The sequence below is a fragment of the Mirounga angustirostris genome, unplaced genomic scaffold, assembly GCF_029215605.1.
Source record: "Mirounga angustirostris isolate CCGP_5_RB_7025 unplaced genomic scaffold, mMirAng1.0.hap1 SCAF_9, whole genome shotgun sequence".
Classification (NCBI taxonomy): domain Eukaryota; kingdom Metazoa; phylum Chordata; class Mammalia; order Carnivora; family Phocidae; genus Mirounga; species Mirounga angustirostris.
Genome location: NW_026991717.1, coordinates 106,272,351 through 106,295,049, shown reverse-complemented (window position 1 = coordinate 106,295,049; position 22,699 = coordinate 106,272,351).

Genomic DNA, 22,699 nt, shown 5'->3' with positions numbered 1-22,699 from the left:
TAAGTTTTTTGAAAAATTCAAAGCATAGTATTTGTTTTTTGTGTTTGTGATTTCCTTTGCTAAATCTCCTTTGCTTTCTGAAAAGGAATTATTTCAAAAAGGCTTACAGATCTTATTAGTTTCCTTCAGGAAGCCGTCTGACTTCTGTTTGCAGAAGAACCCTCACATACTGTTCTTTATCAACATTAAGTTTTATGAAAGAGTATATTTGCTATGTGACTTTATTTTATTGATGGCTTTAATTGTAATAGTGAGATAAAGGACTGGGCTAACGTTGCAACCAGTTGATGTCAATGCACGATGCAGTTTATTGCAAGAACTTCAGGACATACATCCTTTAGGTGGGCTATAAATCTTTATGTCTTCCAACCATGTAATTTCCTCCATCAGAAGCACAAGGCACTTAATTCTACAATGGTACTTGTGTTCCATCAAACCAAAATTCTACAACAGCAAAATTAGATGTTCTAGTATATTTAGTTTCTAAAGAACTTACAAACATCCCTTCTAACAGTATATAATCATCACAGAGATAACAATAGTTGCCATTAAAAAACCTTGTAACTGTATTTCATCAATCTGAATAGAAATTTTTCTTGCTTTTTTTTTTAGAGAGAGAAAGAGAGTGTGTGTATGTGCATGGGGAGAGAGGGGGATGGGGGGACAGTGGGAGAGGGGGAGAGAGAATCCCAAGCAAGCTCCATGCACAGTGCAGAGCCAGATATGGAGTTCTATCTCATGACCCCAGATCATAACTTGAGCCAAATCAAGAGTTGGACGCCTAACTGACTGAGCCACCCAGGCGACCCAGCATTTTTCTTGTTTTTAATGTGCCAATGGCAGTTCTTTTAAAATACTGGATTTTGCTGGATCACTATTGAAATTATAGTCTCCACATTCATACAATAGTCTTGGCAGCTGTATGAGCACTACCAGATTTTGTAATGATTTCTGCAATTTTCTAAGACCCAAGCACTCCGGTGCTGTTCATTCATGTGTTCTTCTTAACTAAGGAAGTAGCAGTGTTACATAGCTCAAAATTCTGTTTTAAAGATTTGGATATTATATATATTTACCGACTTTATCAGGATGTTTCCTTTTCAAGTGATCAAGTGGTTTTATAGCTGGGGGAGGGAGGAAACTATCACTATGACATATAGTTGAATGGCCTTTTAGTAAAACATCATTGAGTTGAATGGGTTTTTAGTAAAACATAGGCCGATACTCAGTGAGATACTGCTGACATCTTTTAAATGCTTGACATAATTAATGATGGGTTGAAGGACTTCTGTGGAATTAAATTATAAAATATAAACTATTTTTACTTAATTAAATCAAAGTCACACACATCAGCACTGAGAATCAAACATAGACATCTACAAGGTAGTAAATGGCAGCCAATAGACACACAGTCTACTCTCACTTATGACTTCAAGATAAAGCAATCCATCAAGAGAAAATCTGCCAATTACAGCCATTACTCACTGTAGTTTTTAAGCACTCATCTTATATATGTTTTGTGTATTTTCCATGAAATTAGTGTTAATGCTGCTCATGTAATGCTCAGGAAAATCCAGTAAGAGAAATGAAATATTAATGAATATGATTTTGTCAGGTAGAGTTGAGCTTTAAAGAACTACAAACCATTGTACTATCTATGAGGTTTTTTCCCACCCAAGAATCATTTATTGTGGGTGCTATCACCCTTATTTAAAATGTGTGTACTAGAAGTATTCGTGGTGGGAAAAGATATCATTTGTAGTTCATGGCAAGTCTCAAAGGAAAATCATATCCTCTGGGGTTCTGGCACAAGGCCTTACCTTCTGCTGTGAAAATTATACACATTCAAAAAAGTACTCGGTGGACTATTGGGCCATGGTAGAGAGAGAGCATATTGACTATGAGACATCAAGTAGTCTTCCAGCTCATGCTGCCCGTCATTAGCTGGATTCTTTCAGGCCCATGTAGGGACCTACTTTACAGCAAAGGGGTGTAGCAGTGGCATATAGCCATGGAGTCCATTGATCCTATCTCATGCTGTATCCCCCAGAAGCCATCAGTCTGGAAGAGTGAGAAAATAGCTTCCTAAAGATGCATCTGAGGCTCCATCTTGAAGATGATACCTTGTGAGGTTGGCACCATCTTCCAGGATGCTGTATAAATCCTACATGACAAACATATGGAATTTATCCCTGATAGGTAAAATAAAAAAGTTTGGAAACCAAGGAATGGAATGGGGTTGTCCTTTTATATCATCACTCCCAGTAACCCATTTGAGAGATCTGTACTTTTTAACCCTGCTTTGGGCATTGTGGGTCTGGAGGCCCTGTTGTCGGCAGACATAATAAGAATCCCATTGCATTTTAAGCTTCAGCTTTCAACTGGTTACTTTGGGTTCCATGTGTGAAGAGGCTAACAGGCGAGAAAGGAATCACTATCCTAGCAAAGGTAATTAATTGACCCTAATCATCAGGAGACTGCTCCATATAGGGGCAATAGGGTGATCTATTAAAGCCTCTCTTGGTTTTCTCATGCCCTCTTGTTAAGTATAAATGGACACCATCAGCAGCCACCACCTGAGGAGGGCAATGTTAACTAGAGGCTCAGACTCCTCAGAGATGAGACCCTGGGTTACTCTACCAGGCAAGCTGCCTACATCACAGAGGTGCTAAATGAGAGTGGATGGTGGAGGAGGATAATGAGTATCAGTTATGGTCCTAAGGTCAACTGCAGCATCAGGAGGTATACTTCATTCCACTAACCTTTCTAAGTTGCCCAGGAAACATGAGATTTCCCAACAAACTCCTGGAGAAGCTACTCCTGGATGGAGTAAATTTCAAAGAAACAAGTGGACTGTGGTGGGCAATGGTGGGCTTTCATGGATTCCATGAAATCTTCTCTCTTCAGGCCTGGCTCATCCAACCCCAACTGCTGGGAAAATCAACAGTTTGCAGGTGTGTCTCTCACGGGGCATTGCCCTCAGCCACAGAGAATGGCCTGGTCACATGCTGTACCCCCTCTAATGGAGTAGGCTATCGTCAATACCTGGCCAATCTGGGAATACAAAGGCACAGTCAGACTGCTTCAGTTAGAGACAACTCTGAAGGGCCATACCAGCTTCAGAGCTCTCTGTTGGACTAGCTGAAGTCTCAGTTGCAAATGTGTTGTGGACTGGCTTCTCCCTCTGCCCAACTCTATTTTGTATCTTTGTAAGTATAACTCCTTAAGAGGTCTCTCCAGTAAGTCTTCAGCTTACAACTTTTCATTTCAAATCATGTTTCCAGGAAACCCAATCTCAGACACTACCCTAGAATGTAACCAAAAATTTCCCTGACAAACCAACCCTAAAGGTTACTGTCAGCTACAACCAGGTGGCCAAAATTACAAACCTTGCTTGTGCCATTATTATTGTTGATGTCAGATAAAATAAATATTCATTGATATATTCAAGCTTTAAGAAATCGTTTTTTTAATGTAGTTTACCTGAATGAGCACAACATATATTTGTAGAACAGTACAAATGTTTATCCCTCAGTAGAAAGCTGATTGATTTTTAGTGGAAAATAAGGTGAGGTGGTGGAGGTGAAAGGGCAGAAAGGACATATCCTCTTTTCATCTATTTATTTCATGGATTTTTTTTGAAAGTAAAGGCTTTGGTTACTGATGGCTAAGAAAAAAGTGCTCCTAATTTAAGTCACATAAAAAAATGAATGGGGTAATTGGATAGTGGGCATTAAGGAGGGCACTTGATGTAATGAGCACTGGGTATTATATGCAACTGATGAATCACTAAATTCTACCCCTGAAACTAATAATACACTATATGTTAACTAACTTGAATTTAAATAAAATCTAAAAACAAAAGAGAGCTCTCCCTAGACCTTAGTAGTCTTAAAACAATGTCTTACCATTAAACACTTCTGCTAATTTTTAAATTTAAGGCTTGCAGGTTTATCATTTATTCTTATAAAATGCGTTTTTAACATTCTACCTCCTAACTATCTGTAATAAAGAAATGATTTTTAGTGGAAAATAAGGTGAGGTGTATATAGAAGAGATTGAGGTGTTTATAGAAGAGATTGACCTAAAACCAATCTGACTTCAATTATATTCTGTGCTGTTTAGGAGAGACATTACTGAAGGTCACATGCACTGCAATGGATTCTTAGCCCAGGGGAGTTTTATGGCATGCTAAGTAAAAGCTGTGTTAATCCAAGAAATTTTTTTAAAATACCTCTTAAGAGGGCGCCTGGGTGGCTCAGTCGTTAAGCGTCTGCCTTCAGCTCAGGTCATGATCCCAGGGTCCTGGGATCGAGCCCCTTATCGGGCTCCCTGCTCGGCGGGAAGCCTGCTTCTCACTCTCCCACTCCCCCTGCTTGTGTTCCTGCTCTCGCTATCTCTCTCTCTGTCAAATAAATAAATAAAATCTTTAAAAAAAAATTAAAAAAAAAAATACCTCTTAAGAAAACCTTGTCAAGGCATGGCTTGGAGACCAAAGTATCTTGCCCATTGCATAGGCGGGCTTCACATACATTAACCATAGGAATTGAGACCCATATGGCTGTGATTTAAGTGCTTTGGTTTACGGATGAGCATTGTGAGGCATAGGGAGATTATTTCTATCCACTGGCACTTCTTCAAGCAGATTGTACTGTAATTATGACTGATAATTTAAAATAATTCTCAGACAATGAAAAGCTTAAAGAAAGATGAAATTATGTTATGGATAGTTTAGTGTAGTATTGATTGCATTCTACCCTACAGTTCTCTAATTTCATGAAAACTGGTATACATGCACAGTATATGTGGAAACTATTAAACAGATAGATCCATCCAAAACCTTGCTGTTTGAATTGTCCCCTCCTCATCCCTATCAGCAACTCTTGGGGCCAACATTTCACAAAGAAAGTAGAGGTGGATGGACAGGCCCTTACTCTGCTTCTTGGGTCCCCTAACAAATTTGCCTGAGTCTATTCCCGTCCTTAACTCTCTGTCTGCAGGAAGAGATCTCTCTCCTGCCGCCAGCAGCTAATCTCTGCTCCTGTTTGGATTTCATCACCTGCCCTTTCTTTGGGGATCTGGAAACACCGCTTATCTTCTCTCTCACCTCTCTCTTCAACCTCTACCCTGATTCTTTTCCCTCAGAGTACAAACAGGCTCAGATGCCTCCCATCTCAAAAAGAGACTCTTTCAATAGTCCCCTGTTGCTGTCACCTGATACCGCTTTCCCTTCACAGCCAAATTTTCTTAAAAGAGTAGTTTGCGCTTCTCTCCACTTTTCACTTCCCAATCCCTGTTTATTCCCACTGTTTTCTACTTCCACTACTCCGTGAAACTGCCTTTACCCAGGTTTTAAATTACTTAGTTCAATAAATGATTTAGTTCTTATCTCACTTTACTGATCTGCAGAATTTGACACTGTTAATTACTTCCTTCTTCTTGAAACACTTCCTTGATTTTTAGAATACTGCCCCTGCTGGCTTTCTATCTGCCTTTTAAATTGCATTTTCGTTTTCTTCTCTTTTATGTCATTCTGTTCTATTATCTTTTACTTTCTTCAGCCTCATCTCACTTTTTCTCCTCAACATTTTATTATGAAAAACTTCAAGTTAAAGAAAAGCTGAAAAAATGGTGCAGTGAACATCCATGTGTCCATTCCATTCTCACTCCCATAGCCACTGCCATCCCGGTTGAACTTTTCTAAATTCAGAACTATTTCAAATGCAAATTTCTTCCTTGATGGACAAGAGACATCTCAAACCCAACATGTAGAATTGAACTCATAATTCTAGATTTATTCTGTATTTTTTCCTTTATCTTATCAATTAGTCATCAAGCCCTGTCAATTCTGTTTCTTTAATATCTCTCCACTCTGCCCATGTTCAGGCCCTAATCTTTTCATGTCTAAGTGCTCTTCCTGTGGCCAGCCTTGCTTGGCTCTAATTCACTTACCATACAGCTTCCAGAGTGGTGTTTGTAAGTGCAAGTGTGGTCCTCTCCATTCTTTGTTTAATGTCTTTCAAAAATTTCACTTTAAGCTCTTAACTCTTTAGCAAGGCCCTTCTTATCCCTAATTAGCCACATTTTTTACTATCTTTCCTCTCAAACTCTATGAACCAGGCTATACAAAGCTACCTAAAGTTCCTGGAATATTCCTCTGTGTTCATACCATGTTAACTTTCCTCACTGGTATGCTTTCCCTTGCTTTTTCACCGAATTGTTGTTTTTCTAACTGCCAACCCCCTTTCCAAGTTGTCCTTCAAAATAGTTTAGATACTACCTTTTCTGGGAAAACTTCCCCAGCTTTTCCTTCTCAACATTCTACCTCCTGGGTCTGGGTGAGATGCTCCTTATATGGCACCTTCCCATTGCACCTTGTGCTTACTTAATTGATTGAATCATTTAATAAAGGTTTGAAGTCTTGCAATGTGCTGGGCACTGTGTTAGGTGATGGGAATACGACAGTGAATAAAATAGAGCTCCTGCTTTCAAGGAACTTACACATTATTTGAGATTTAGTACAGTAAGGGGACAATTGTGATAAAGCATGGTTAGCTCATGAATGAATATACACAAGGCACTCTGGGGATACTAAGAAGGGACACAAGTCTAGACTTGGAGAATGAGGGGTAGCTGTTTGGAGGAAGACTCACCTAAGATATGAAGAAAGAATAGGAGTAAGTTAGGGGATGGGGATGGGTAAAGCAGGGAGTGGCTGGGGAAGAGGAAGGAGAGGTTCAGGTGCTAGTTGGTAAGAGCCTGGCTCATTCAGGGTAGGAGGGTCCCGAGTACTTGGCCCAGTGTGTGATAGAGAGAATAGGCACTCAGTGAACATTTATTGATTGAATGCACACATTCAGTGAATGAACAAATGAGGCTGAAGAAGGGGCCAGATTAGAAGGACCTCATATGGAAAAGAATTTGGATTTTGTTTTGAGGACACTCCATTGGTACTACATAGAAGGAAGAAAGGTGGTAAACAAGAGGTTGACATAATCAGATTCGTACTTTCGAAAGATTACTTTGGGTGAAATGAATTGGAAGGAGAACAAGGGGCAGGTTTAGCAGCAGGAGATCAGTGGAGAGGCACATGTGGTCATGGATGTCAGGGCTGATGGTGGCCTGAAAGAAGGATGTGCAGCTGGGATGGAGAAGAATGGTTGTTTTGAGAGACGAAGGCGACAGGGCTGTCAGAATGAGGGTGAGAAAGCAAGCAAGGATGGCACCCAAGGTCTCGGCTTGGACAGTTGTTGGCAGCAGTCATTAAGGGGGGGACACGGGAGGATGAAGAAGTTTCTGGGGATAGGGTTCGGCTGCGAGGGAAAGGAGAGTTCAGTTTTGAACGCTGTGAGTGAGTCTGAGGCATGTATTGGCCCTGGGCATTTGCCCACAGCTCATTTTCCTTGCTGTTCCCTGCTCTGTTGTGTATTAACAGGAGCTGACTTGCTGGTTAGGATTCCCAGGCTCCCATGTTGGCTGGCTTGCGGCTTGATCTGGGCAATGGGAGGCTCTGGCAAGGGATTAGAGAACAAAAGGAGTGGAAAAGCCAAGATATTGTTCCTCTTCCTTTTCTACATCCAGCAGTGTCTCCAGCAGTGACTGTGCCTGCTCTGTGGCCCAGCTCCCTCCCGACATTCATTCTCTTCCAATAACCCACAGCTTGTGTTCTAGTGACCCAATCACCTTCCTTTGTCCCTCCACTTTATGGGTGGTACTGGCTTCCTCGTGTTGCCAGAGGCAGGGTTTCCTCAGAATCTCCTGTTCAGCCTCTTATCTTCTCTCTCCCCTGAGTAACATTAAACTTCCTCTGTTCTAAAGATTTATTTGTGGGCACCTAGGTGACTCAGTCCGTAAAGCATCAGCGCTCAGCTCAGGTCATGATCCCAGGGCCCTGGGATCGAGCACCACTGCCCCTGCCCCCCCCAACCTATCATGCTCCCTGCTCAGTGGGGAGCCTGCTTCTACCTCTCCTTCTGCAGGACCCTCTGCTGCTCCCCCTGCTTGTGTTCTCTCTCTCTGTCAAATAAATAAATAAAATCTTTAAAAAAAGATTTATTTATAATGCAACTGATAATTCATTTAACACTACATCTGAAACTAATGATGTACTATAAGTTGGCTAATTGAATTTAAATTTAAAAAAAGATTTATTTATCTGAGAGAGAGAATGAAAAGGTGAGTGAGCACGTGAGCAGGGGGAGAGGCAGAAGAAGAAAAATCCTTAAGTAGACTCCTTGCTGAGCCTTATGTGGGACTCCAGCCCAGAACCCTGAGATCATGACCTGAACCAAAATCAAGAGTTGGGCGCTAAACTGACTGAGTCACCCAGGCACCCCTAAACTTTCTCTGTTTTAAATACTCAAAGAGATGTCTGAGGAACATCTAAGTGACGATATTCAAGAAAGCACCTGGGGGCCTGGGTGGCTCAGTTGGTTAAGCGACTGCCTTTGGCTCAGGTCATGATCCCGGAGTCCCTGGATTGAGTCCCGCATCGGGCTCCCTGCTCGGCAGGGAGTCTGCTTCTCCCTCTGACCCTCCCCCCTCTCATGTGCTCTCTCTCACAAATAAATAAATAAAATCTTAAAAAAAAAAAAAAAAAAAAAGAAAGCACCTGAGTATGTGGAAGAGATAACTGGAGTTTCTATCATAGTTCTTACTTTCCTGAAGAGCAATTATCTCCTCACCTTTATGTGTCCTGAACCAGACCTGGAGATCGTTAAGTACAAAAAAGTTATCTTATTTCTGTCCATATTCCCAGGACCAACGCAACACCTGGCAAGGAATAGGTACTCAGTAATGGTTGCTCACTGAATGAAGAAATGAATGCATAAACCCTACACATTATTTTTAGGTGACATTTATTTGTGGATACATTTTTACAATAAAGTCAAACACATTCAACATGGAGCATGCCCAATCTGAATTAATAAGAAATCTGAATCGCTGAATATTTGTTAGTGTACATAGTATTATTGCCCTCGGGATTGTCATGATACAAATAAATGAATAGGAAAAAGTTGCCCCAATTGTTAAATCATGTATTGAGTAGATAAGAAGAATTAGATTATCATTGCACTTGCGTATACAACTGTGTACAAAGAGGATATTGCTAAATAAATTGAAGATAACAGGCTTGTCCAAATGAGTTAAACATTCCCCTGAATCCCCTTATCTTAGATACACAATTAATTTCCCTGGAAATGATTTGCAGAAGTAACCTCAGCCAGGGTCCATATTACCAACTCTGAACTGTGGCTGAATAAATTCGATGTTACAAACAGGGCATTACAAAGTGTAGTTGTTGGTTTACCTTGAGGAGAGTCAGGTCTGTCTCTGAGACTACAGGTCACGGGCTTTGCTTCTGTCACCAGTGGGATGGGCCATGCTGGGCTCTAGGTGCTGCACACACATTGCATACTGCTGGGTTTGTGGTTGGGAGGGAAGGAACGAGACCAGTAACAGCTTCAGTTTGTCCTCTGTATTCTGGTAACTGCGAAACCATCAGAAACCTTTCCCCTCCTTCCTATATCAAAAAAGGGAAGAAACAGTGAGAAGTTAGGGAAAGTGAGTCTTTGATAACTTACTTTGAGTAGCAGTGATGAAACTTGTGTTTTAGAAACATTTTGATTTTGTAAAACCACAACAACAAAACTAAAATATGCAGATAAGGAAAAAATGAAATTAAATCATTCTTCATTCCACTGTGTAGAGGTAACCTCTTCTGACAATTTGGAATAAACTCTTTGAAACCATAACCACACAAGTTGCTATAGACTAAATGTTTGCCTCTTCCAAAAGTCATATGTTGACATCTAATCCCCAATGTGATGGTGTTTGGAGGGAGGGCCTTGGGGAGGAGATTAGGTCATGAGGGTGGAGCCCTCGTGAATGGGATTAGTGCCTTTATAAAAGAGACCCCAAGTTGCTCCCTTGTCCTTTCCTCCATGTGAGGACACAGCGGGAAGACAGCCATCTATGAACCAGGAGGCAGGCTCTCACCAGACAGTGAATCGGCCAGCACCTTGATCTTGGACTTCCCAAACTTCGGAACTGTGAGAAATAAGTGTTGTTTATAAGCCACGTAGTCTGATACTCAGTTATAGCAGCCTGAATAGGCTAAGATACAAATATGCATATTCAAAAGTGTCTTTATACTGTACATACTGCTCTGTAACCCACTTTTTCCATGCAAACTATGTCATGAATAATCTTTCATGCCAATACATGGTTGCATTATTGATCGTTGTATGGTACTCTATTTTATAAATTTACCACAATTTATTTAACTAATCACCCACAGAGAAACATTTGGCTCAGCTCCAATTTTTCGCTACTGCATATGTAGGATGAACCATCAGCAACTGATTTTTAAATTGTATCTTCAAGCACTTGTAGCAAGGTATTGGAACAGGTTGTGGGGAGGAGAGAACAAGGATATGAAGGGGCCCAAGGGAGAGAAGTATTTATGCAATGATATTGTTCTTGGTATATAAAGGACATCAGTCAATAGGAATGAGGTGGGGAAGGATGGTGTGAGGTGGGAGAAAGTAAGAGAGGGTGAAATGACAGGTCTGGAGGGAGAGAGAACCACAGTCAGACTATAGGCTGAGAAACAGATAGACAAGGAAAGAAGGAATGTGGCTAGAATAAATAGAAAAAATCAAATAATTATCAAGTCTACTCAAGAAAAAAAAAGTTTTGTGATTATTGCCAAAAAGGACAGTGACATTTATACCACGCAAATGATGACATATCACTGAATGAATGAAAAGGGGGGGCAAATTCCTCAAAACCCAAAGGGGACTTTGATTATCAAAGTAGATACAGAGTAACCTTTAAAAAACTCTGAAACAAAGGAAAAATAGTATTAAGGAATCTCATTCTACTTCACTTAATTCACCAACCTACACACATGTGCATATCATGTGTTGAACATTGTCTTTTAAAAATATATATATATTTTAAAATATATGTTTAACTCTTGTCTCTGATGCTTTTAATCATGTTTTCTCTTATGGTGATTGACTGGAGTTAAAATATTTTTCATCATTGCTTTGCATCACAGCCCCAGAGAAAATAAGAGGAAGGAGTTAGCTTCCCCTTTCTCCCTATTATTGTGCCTGCTTCCTGTTTTAGAAAAATTAAGGTGTGAACAGTCACTTTCTCTTGAACATCATTCGTCTGTATATTTGGGGAGTAGAGTGGAGTATATATTTGCAGGAGGTGGAGGATGGCCTCTATTACAAAACTTCCTATATACATTTGTGGGGAACAAGGAAGGTCACTTGTATCATGAACATCAATTATGTACCTATTACAGTGAATTCAAAGTTTTTAAAAAATCAACTTCTAGAAAGAGAATGACAATATCTCATGGAAAGCTGTGAGGCACAAATGAAATTATGTGAAAGTATTTGGCAAACTGTAAAAGTCTGTACAAGTGTAAGGTCTTTTTAATTATTGGAACTTTATTACGCTCTGGCATCAGAAGAATCTTACTAAAGACAGAAATTTCTGCTACTTTCCTACACCCAGGAGTTGGAATGAGGGGAATATATCCACAAATAGCCCCAGTATGATCTTTTGCATGGACAGAAAAATTAGGAAAATGCCTTTTCCTTCGTTGAACTATAAGAAATGGTGAGGTTTTGGGTGCCTGGGTGGCTCAGTTGGTTAAGTGTCTGCCTTTGGCTCAGGTCATGATTCCAGGATCCTGGGATCGAGTCCCTCATTGGGCTCCCTGCTCAGTGGGGAGCCTGCTTCTCCCTCTCCCTCTGCCTCTCCCCCAGCTTGTGCTCTCTCTTTCTCTCTCTCTTACTCACACTCGCTCTCAAGTAAATAAGATCTTTAAAAAAATGGTCAGGTTTCCCTCATTTAAACTGAAAAAAAAAAAGAAAGAAAAAGAAAGAAAGTCTCCTCAAGATTGGCTTGTATTACTCGCATCCTGTGTGGGCTCTGTTCTGTGTCACTGACATCATCAGGCAAAGGAGGAGGATGGGTCATTGCTTCCAATGCTCCTAAGGGCACTTTAATTAAAGCACTAATGCTACGTGCCCAACAAGTTTAGCATGATTCAGCAGGATTAGTCACTTATGTTGTCCCAGCCCAGGAGTAGATGAGTGTGTCCAATCACATGACCTTGGAGAACAGGGGGTACCAAACCAGACTGCTTTCGGTTGACCGCTTGCTCCCATCAGTCCCGTTACAGAAGAGCAATCAGAGATGCTGGGCAGAGCGAGGGCAGCCCAGACCACTGTGGTTCCTCTTCACGTTTCCCTATCATGTTACCTTGTGTCTAGCTGAGAGTGTGCCAACCACCCTGTAGAGCGGGGAGGCAAATCTCCTCAAAGATTCTGATTTGTATCTTCCATTTGGAGAGGGTTTTTATTCTGTTCATATGCATGGCTTTTTGTCCATGAAGGATTGATGCATTGCACACACACAGTCCAAAGTATTTTAAGTGAAAAAAAGCTCTGAGCCTCACCTTCATCAACTATACCCTACCTCATCAATTTTTCATAGTATCAACATAATTTAGTACTTTCTGAGCATTCTGTTCTTTCTGAAAGCATAAGCACTGTATGTATAATTTGCTTGCCTTGTCATTTCTGCAATCTTTTATGCATACAGTTCGGGCATCCTGTTTGCTTCATATGTGCAATGCCAACTTATTTACTGTAAAAAAATGTACTTCTTTATTCTTCTGGAAAATAGGAAAATTAAATATAACACACAGATTTAAGCTGTTGCAATATTCCAGTCTAACACAGAGGCTGCTGCTGAATACTTTAACACAATGTCAGGGGACTTCATGATCCTGCTTGCTTTTTGGTTTTTTTAAATGTCATATTGTTCAATTGCTATAGTACAGGGTAGAAGGACATTTTTAGTGTCTAAATGATACAAAGTATCTTTACTCACTTTGGCAGTTTAAAATTGGCCAATTCTAAAAGTGGGAGGGTTCAAGAAAATGAACATACGTGGTTAATTGTACTTTTCATGACTCAGGTTTGTGTTCCAGAGGTATTGGGTACTCAAATTAAAGACGAGCATATCTGTAACTGCTCCAACAATTCTGGTATTTAAAATTTTTGTTGGTTTTGTGTGGGAGCTTCATAACCTGCATGATATTACTCATGTGTATTTGTAGGTTTAGCTTTGAATGTGGAAAGGATGCCACTTGATAAACTTGTTTTTCTTTTGCTTCTTGGAATTTTGGTATCAAGCTCAGAAATCACTAATATCTGCTCCCTTGGGCTTTAGGTATCTGCTTGACTCTACATTTATATTTCTCCCCCTTCCCCTTTTTTGTCAGTATACTTGATAGATGCATAGAAATGTCATCTGCACAAATTCACTCTTCTATGTAGCAGAGATTATTTTTTATCCCCTTCCACTTGATTTTCCTTATACAAATAGCCTTGCAGATCATGCTGTGATATGCTTAGGCCTCAGAGTAGCCACTGTGGTAGATAATGTCTGAAATTCTATATGTACATTTATTTCTGACCCCTTGGAAAATATAGTCCTTGAGAAGTTGAGTTGAAACCCACACAAACTTTCAACTGCTGGATAGTTTCAAATTCAATACCCTTTCCTTTGAAGTTGCTGCTAGGAAATAATTTGAGTAAAAAGTCTAGTCATCACCATGTCCTGATAACCCACCAGGAAGATAAATTGCTTCCTGTAAGTTACAACATTTCACCTCCTCCCACACCAGTTCATTATATTACCCAGTTGTCTTCTAAGCAAATGATGTCTGAAAATAGTTAAAAGGAATCCAGTGTAAAATATACTCACGAGTAGTCACCTAAGTACAAAGTCACATAGTATTTAGAAATAAATAAGTAAACACAACCTTTTCTCCCTTTAAACATGTCAATTACTGAAGCTTTCTGTGGCATCCTGATCCTAAAAGGAACCTCACAGAACCATGTAATCCATTCTCAGACATCTGGACAGACTGGCTAGCATTACGCTAGTCTCTCACAAAATGGCCAAGGTTCTTTGTACCCTTTACAGTTTTGCTTTGTTTGTGGCTTGGGTTTTTTCCTCTCAGCTGAATATATCTACTTGAGAATATTGGGTCAATGACGGGTTCCACCTAAAGGAGCAGAAAAGAGAAAAACTTGCCAAGACAAACTTACTGGGGACAACTACCATATTTTAATTTGGCAATTGTTTTCAGACAACGCAATATCCAAGCAGACATGACATGCACATTATTATGAAATTATGTAAATGTGGCTTTAAAAATACCTTCTAATGGTTCTGTAGCTTGGCTGTTGTTCTTTCTCTACCCACTCAGAAATGGAGCTTTCACGACTATTTTCTAACAGCTATGCATCCATACCAGTTGAGGAGTAATCTGACATTTGATCCGTGGCACAATGATACAGATCACGTGCATGTTTTAGGAATGGAGCAGACAGGTCATTTAGTAAATTGCAAGTTTGTTTCTTTGATGGTCCAATAAGTTGTCCAGGACTAGACTACATCACAACTGTGTGTACTTCTTATCATAGTTCCTTTTTGCCCACTGGAATCCTTTCGTGGCTTTTCAGTGTTTAGATCTAATTTAGCAATTCCCAAAAATTATACTTTTTGAGAAAGTCCATCTTTTGTGCTTGTTTTCTGTGATTTAGTTGCTTTGTCATTCAGAAAGTCTTTTACCCAGATATCCTGTTTATTTAAGGCCAATTTATTCACTTTGGTAGTATCTGTTGTCATAAAAAGCATTGCATTTTTATCCTAATGGGAATTTATCTGATCTATTCCTCTCATTTCAGGGTTAAAAAATACTGAGCCCAGAGAAACTAAGTGAGCTCTTTATGGTTAATAGACACTGGGGTAGTTGACAGAGCTGAGACTACAACCTTCTAGGACTTTTTTTGGGGAAGGGAAGAATTTTCATCACTTTATGTGTTTTATCATATGGATTTCAAAAATCCTAGTAATCCTATTAATAATTTAAACGAGTGGCCAATTTCTCCTCTGATTATTAAGATTATATTAACAGTTCCTTAAAGATTTAAAATCTAGTGCAAGTAGGGCTTTCTCCCACTTGAAAGTGGGGACAGTATTTTCTGGACTCACTCTTCTAGGGGCCGCTAAAAATATAAGCAAAAATATTTACACTTAGATGGATGTAGTGTTGTACCACTTAACTTGCTAGTAATCAGCCTGGACCTATATTTGAAACAATTATGTTTACATTTATTTTCTCCTTCCAGAGAGTGCCAAGAATACAAAGCAACTCCCACCAATCTTGCTTAAGTCTCATTGGAAAGAATTTCAGGAAAAAAATAAACGTTCAGATATCCAGTACTGGCGAATGCAAGCTACATCAGCAAGTAGGCAGTAAGCAGTTTCTTGAGACAATCAGAAGGATTCAAAGAAGTTGGAAAAAGGAAAACCTACCTCTACAATGTCATGTCCCCCATGATCATGCCATGCCATAATCCTGGGAGCTTCCATCTGTTAGGCAGGGCACAGAGCTCATGCTTACCTCAGTTCCTTGGCACTTGCTATTCCCTTCCACTGGATAGATTTTCCCCAGATCTTTACAGAGCTCCCTCTCACTGACTGCTACTTAAATCTGCTTTATCAGCGAGGTCTTCCCTGACTGACCACAATCAGTAAAATAGCTCCCCATCTACCCATCCACTCACCCATCCAGTCAGTCATTCAGTTGGTCTGGGGTTAACTTCCATTGCAGTCTGTCTTGCTTGCTTCCTTCCTTATCTGACTTGATTCTTCATTTTCTTTACATTTTTGGGGGGTTGATTTTATATTAATTTCTTCTCTTGTTAGCTAAATGATATTGTTTGGTGTGTACAGTAGGATTAATTTTTGTAAAACAAATCTGCATATGCAAAAAATATACAGAAGAATACACAAACATTTTAACCAAGGGGTAGTTACAGTGATTTTCATTTCCTTTGTTATACTTTTCTTCATCAACTGATTTATTCTAAGTAAAATCAGTCAGAGATTACACAAATCTCTGTTCCATGTGGGAGAAAGAGTGCTGTTTAACAGAAGTCTGGAGGACATTAAACTAGGGAGTCAGAGTAAGGGCATAGAATCAAGCCTTGTTTAGGAGAGTAAATTTAGTGAAATTCTAGTCTACAAAGAAAAAAGGAAAAAGAAAATCTCATCTACAGAATGTAGATTTTTTTATTTTTAAAAGATTTTATTTATTTGAGAGAGAGTGAGCACAGAGGGAGAGGCACAGGGAGAGGGAGAAGAAGACTCCCTCCATCCCGACTTGACTCAGGGCTCGATCCCAGGACCCCAGGATCATGAGCTGAAGGCAGATGCTTAACCGACTGAGCCACCCAGGCGCCCCAGAATGTAGATTTTTTTTAATGTGACTGTATCATATGGGGTGATAGAAAACAAATCCAGGCTTCTATCCCACTGATGGTGGATCAGGTGTCTTTCTCTCCCAGGACGAAAGACCGTGCCGGCTTATATAGCTTATCAAGTCTTCAGCAATCAGCACTTTCCTCCTGCCCTCCCCGGATTCTGCTTGGAGCATTATAGGGCAGACTAATGAACCAACAAAATTAAGACCTGTTAAATTAAATAATTTCATTTTCCCCAATTAAACATGTATTTTGCATTTACAAAATTGAACTATAGCCTTGTGTTTATTTTCAATGCAAGAAAATATTAGGGAAGCAAAGTTGGCTTCTCCATTTAGGTATTTTGGAGCAAGTTTTATTTATACTCAGTGAAATGATAGCTTCTCTGGTAATTTCTCCTTTTCTCAGCAAAGAACCCTTAATCTTTCTGAAAATGATTCCATTTGGGCAGCAAATCCTACGTTGCAAATTGTTCCAGATCTCAAGTTATGTAACTGAACAGATGGCTGTCTCATGGCTTTGACATGTTAGGCTGCAATCGTAGGACTTGCTGAGGAACCAGCTCTGGAGCCTTCCAGTGGTCAAGCAGGCAGATCCTGTGAGCAAGCAGACATGTGTGGCTGTGGGATCAGATTAAGAACTGCACTCTGGATCAGCTTCCCATGTTCACCACTCAGGAACAAATTCCTCAGGATCTTGAAAGAGGTACAAATAGTTATGGAGACACTAGTGGTAACTTTGATTGAATCATAAAAATAAACAACTCTCTCCTGTGGGAGAAAACAAAATCTCTCAGGGAATGTTATACCAGAAGAATGATTCCGTTTATGGTGATGGTGGAAATGTCACTGGCAGATGGATATTGAACTGAACCCATTCTAATTGTACCTTGGGCTTGGAGCACAAAGGGACACAATGGGTAAAAATCCCTGTCTTCACAGAGCTTGCAATTTAGTAAGGGAGAAAGATAATCAACAAATGAACAAACACATATATGAGAGTGATAAGTGCTAAGAAGGGAGAAAAAATAACACAGAGAGGAGTGTATAAAAATTTTAGATAGAGTGGCCACAGAAGTCTTCTTTTAAAAAGATCACATTTGAGGGGTGCCTGGGTGGCTCAGTCGTTAAGTGTCTGCCTTTGGCTCTGGTCATGATCCCAGGGTCCTGGGATTGAGCCCTGCATCGGGCTCACTGCTCAGCGGGGAGTCTGCTTCTCCCTCTCCCACTCCCCCTGCTTGTGTTCCCTCTCTCGCTGTCTCTCTCTCTGTCAGATAAATAAATAAATAAAATCTTAAAAAAAAGGATCACATTTGAGTAAGACCTGAAGGAAATGAGAATGCAAATCATATATGTAAAAGGGGAAGAACATTCTAGAGAGAGAAAGTAGCAAATGCCCAGAGTCAGGAGATACCTAGAGTGTACAGGGAGCCACAAAATGTCCACTGTGGCCCAGGCACTAGGTGGCCCAGTCAGTTAAGTGCCCACCTCTAGGTTTTGCTTAGGTCCTTACCTCAGGGTGGTGAGATGGAGCCCCACCTTAAGCCCTGTGTGGGGCTCGGCACTCAGGCACTCAGCGCAGAGTCTGCTTAAGATTCTCTCTCCCTCTCTGTCTGTCCCTCCCCCACCCCATGCACTTTTTCTCTCTCTCAAGTAAATAAAAATATCTTAAAAAAAAAGTCCATTGTGGCTGAAGCAGAGTACACTGGGGGAGGGTTGTCCAAGATGACATTTAAGACATAATGTGAGGTGAGATCATATAGAGTTTGAAAGGTCATAGTTTGGGGGCACCTGGGTGGCTCAGTTGGTTAAGCGTCTGCCTTTGGCTCGGGTCATGATCCCAGGGTCCTGGGATCGAGCCCCGCATCGGGCTCCCTGCTCAGCTGGAAGCCTGCTTCTCCCTCTCCCTCTGCTGCTTGTGCTCTCTCACTTGTTCACTCTCTCTCTCAATTGAAGAAATAAAATCTTAAAAAAAAATAAAGGTCAGAGTTTGGAGTTTGCCTTTTATTCCGAGTGAGGTGGAAACCATTAAGAGGGTTTTCATCAGAGAGCATGATTGAATTATTATTTATCAGGATTACTCTTTGAAGGAAATCAACTGTCGGGTGGTAAGGGCAGATAAGAGGAGCAGGGGAGTGAGGAGCCAGGAGGAAGCATTTAGGAGGCCATGGAGAGAGAATGAGGCGAGAGATTATAGTAGTTTGAACCACGCTGTCAGCAGTGGAGGTGGTGAGAAGTGGGCAAATTCTAGCTATAATTTTGAAAGTAGAACCAACAGCGCTGGCTGACAGATTAAGTGTATTGCCTAAGAAAAAGGAGTCTAGGATCATTCCAAGTTTGGGGTCTATGTGACTGAAAGGATGGAGTACATCTGAGCTTAGTGAAAAGGAGGAGAATGTGGGAGGAGTAGATTGGGGGAAGCAGGAGTTCAGCTTGGTATATATTGTTAGAGAAGTCTATTAGACATCCAAGTGGAGGTCTTGAGTGAGCAGTGGGATGTACAAGTCCGATGTGCCAAGGGTAGATTTGGGCTAAAGTTATAAATTTTGGAGTCATAAGAATATGCATGGTATTTAAAGCTATGAGGCTTGATGGATTTACTTAGTGAGAATGAGTGTAGAACCAGGTGAGTATGATGAGAGTGATCATATGTATGGAATGTTGCTGATAAAATGAGGCAAGTTGAAAATTGGATTTCACCATGTGCAAGTCATCATGAGTCTTCATCAGAGCAGCTATAGAGTCTAGGGCAAAAGCCTTGTTGGAGTGGGTTCAGGACAGAATGGAGACATTGGAGACAGTGAACAAAAACAGTTCTTTCAAAACATGGGCCAAAGACATGAACAGACATTTCTCTAAAGAATACATACAAATGGCCAACAGACACGTGAAAAACATGCTCCCCATCACTTGGCATCAGAGAAATACAAATCAAAACCACAATGAGATACCACCTTACATTAGTCAGAATGGCTAAAATTAACAAGACAGGAAACAACAAATGTTGCTGAGGATGTGGAGAAAGGGGAAACCTCTTACACTGTTGATGGGAATGCAAGCTGGTGCAGCCACTCTGGAAAACAGTATGGAGGTTCCTGAAAAAGTTAAAAATAGAGCTACCCTATGACCCAGCAATTGCACTACTAGGTATTTACCCCAAAGATACAAATGTATTGATCCAAAGGGGCACCTGCACCCAAATGTTTATAGCAACAATGTCCACAATAGCGAAAGTGTGGAAACAGCTGAGATGTCCATCGACAGATGAATGGATAAAGATGTGGCATATATGTACAATGGCATATTACTCACCCATCAGAAAGGTTGAATACTTACCATTTACATCGATATGGGTGGAACTGGAGGGTATTATGCTGAGTGAAATAAGTCAAACAGAAAAACAATTATCATATGGTTTCACTCATATGTGGAATATAAGAAACAGCATAGAGGATCAGAGTTGTAAGGGAGGGAAAACTGAAGTGGAAGTCATCAGAGAGGGAGAAAAACCATGAGAGACTCTTAACTATAGGAAACAAACTGAGGGTTGTTGGAGAGGAGAGGGGTGGGGATGGGGGGGGTTGGGGCAACTGGCTGATGGGCATTAAGGAGGGCATGTGATGTGATGAGCATGGGGTGTTATACGCAACTGATAAATTATTGAACACTACATCTGAAACTAATGATGTACTATATGTTGGCTAATTGAATTTAAATAAAAAATTAGAAAAAAAATTGCTTTAAAGAGGAGAGAGGTGAAATGGTAGCTGGATAGAGAGAGAGGATCAAGAGAGAATTAAATTTTTTTTATTAAAGCATAATGTACATGATAAAATGCATATTTCTTAAGTGCATAGCTCTATAATTTTCACAACCAAACACACCGGGTAGCACCCATTTTCCATTTATCAGTCCCCAAGAAGCCTCATGCCTATTCCTTCCCAGTCACTGTACTCCCTCCACCTGCCTCAAGGGCAACAACTATCCTGACTTTTGAAACTATAGGTTCATTTTGTCTGCTTTTGTACTTCAATAAATGGAATCATATAATTCATGCTCTTTTGTATTTGACTAGAGTTATGTTTTAATAATTCTTATTGCTGTATAATGATCCATCATGTGAATAAATCAAGATTTATTTCTCTGTTCTGTTGCATGACAATTGGGTATTTTCCATTTTTATTTTCCATACAACTAATGCTGTTATGTACATTCTAGTATATGTCTTTTGGTGAACATTTATTGGGTATATTTCAATGAGTGGAATTGCTGGGGATAAAGTATACATATATCACCTTTAGTTTTCCAAAATGGTTATAGCAATTTACTGTCTCACCAACATTGTAAGAGAGTAGTAGGAGTGATATTATCTCAATCTGTCACTTCTTTGTCTTATATCTCAATTTTTTGAGAATTAAGGTAATGTAGAGGGCTAATACTTATTGGGGCCCCCTCAAAACCTTAAGGATAAGATTCTACTGCTCACAGGGTGGTCGTGATGACTGACCGACAGTAAAGTGCTGTCACCATCCTGGCACAGGATATGTATCCAGAATGTGTTTAATTGTGGCTCTTATTTTGTAGTCATCTTCTCAGACCTGCCTCCAGGCAGAAGTAAGGGAAAGCAGTGATAACCGCACATGCCTCCTCCCCCAGCTCTGGCTTGTCCAGCCATTCTTGCTTTGTAGGGTTGGGAAAGGATGAGAACTCAGGATGCTTCACCGACCATATTGTGGTGCCAAGAACAACACAGAGGCTCAAATACCCCTTTCCATAACTTTCACTGCATCCTTTAACTGGATGAGGCATTTCACCAGGTTGTTGGAGAGGTTGAGGAACAGTAATGCCCTGGCTGTGTTAGGTTTCATTGTAAGTCAACTAATATACTAGAAAGAATACTCTAGCCAGGCACTGAAAGTCTAATGGTAGAGATCCTGAGAAGGGCTAATTATGCAGCTAGATAGAGTTTCTTAGCTTTTGCAATTATCTGGAAATTGTAATTGTTTATTTAGCCAATAAATTAAATATACTTCTGGATTTAAAATAATCTCTTTTCCAATATCTTTTTTTTTTAAAGATTTTATCATTTATTTGACAGAGAGAGCGCGCGAGAGCAGGAACACAAGCAGGGGGAGTGGGAGAGGGGAAAGCAGGCTTCCCGCCGAGCAGGGAGCCCAATGTGGGGCTCGACCCCAGAACCCTGGGATCATGACCTGAGCTGAAGGCAGATGCTTAACGACTGAGCCACCTAGTTGCCCCCCAAAATCTGTATCAAACTGAAATCATCATTACATCTAAGGAGATAAATTGATTTTCTACTGATTGTGTCCAATTACACCTTTTATCCCCACGTTGAAACTTGTTTATGGAGTTGTTAAGAAGCAATATCTTTCAGTGATGCGATCTTCTAGGTAAAACCAAAACTTTCCCTATTTAAAAAACGTACTTCCATTTTAAGTAGTTTTATACTTAAATGAAAATTACAAAGATAGTACAGAGAGTTACTACCAACCCCATGCTCAGTTTCTCCTGTCTCTAAGATATTAATATGGTATATTTGTTACAATTAATGAACCAATATCAATATATTATTATTAACTAAAGTCCATGCTTTACTCAGTTTCCTTAGTATATAGCTAATGTTCTTTTTCTATTCTAAGATCTCACTCAGGATACCACATTACACTTAGTTGTTGTGTCTCCTCAGGCTTCTCTTGGCTGTGACATTTTCCAAACTCGATTTCTTTTTGAGGAGTGCTGGTCAAGCATTTTGTAGAATGTGCCTTAATTGGAATTCATCTGATGTTTTTCTCATGATTAGACTGGGTTATGGGTTTTTAGGAGGAAGCCTACAAAGGTAAAGAGCCATTTTCATCACAGTGTATCAAGGGTCCATTCTATCAATGTGACCTATTACTACTGATGCTGGCCTTGATCACTTGGCTGAAGTAGTTTGTCATGTTTCTCCACTGTAAATTTAAACTCCTTCCATACTGAACTCATTGTAAGGAAGTCACTATGCACATCCCATGCTAAAAAAAGTGGGGAGATATGCTCCACCTCCTTGAGAGCAGAGTATCTACATGAATTATCTGGAATTTTTCTGCAAGGGAGATTTGTCTCCTTGCCCTCATTTATTTATATATTCAATCATTTATTTATATTAGTATGGATTCATTGATGTTTATTTTTATACTTTGGACTATAGTCCAATACTACATTATTTATTTTATTGTTCAAGTTGATCCAGGTTTAGCCATTAGGAGCTCTTTCTGTTGGCTTTTATATCCCTTTGACATCCCCCTATCATTGTGTGTGTATGTGTGTGTG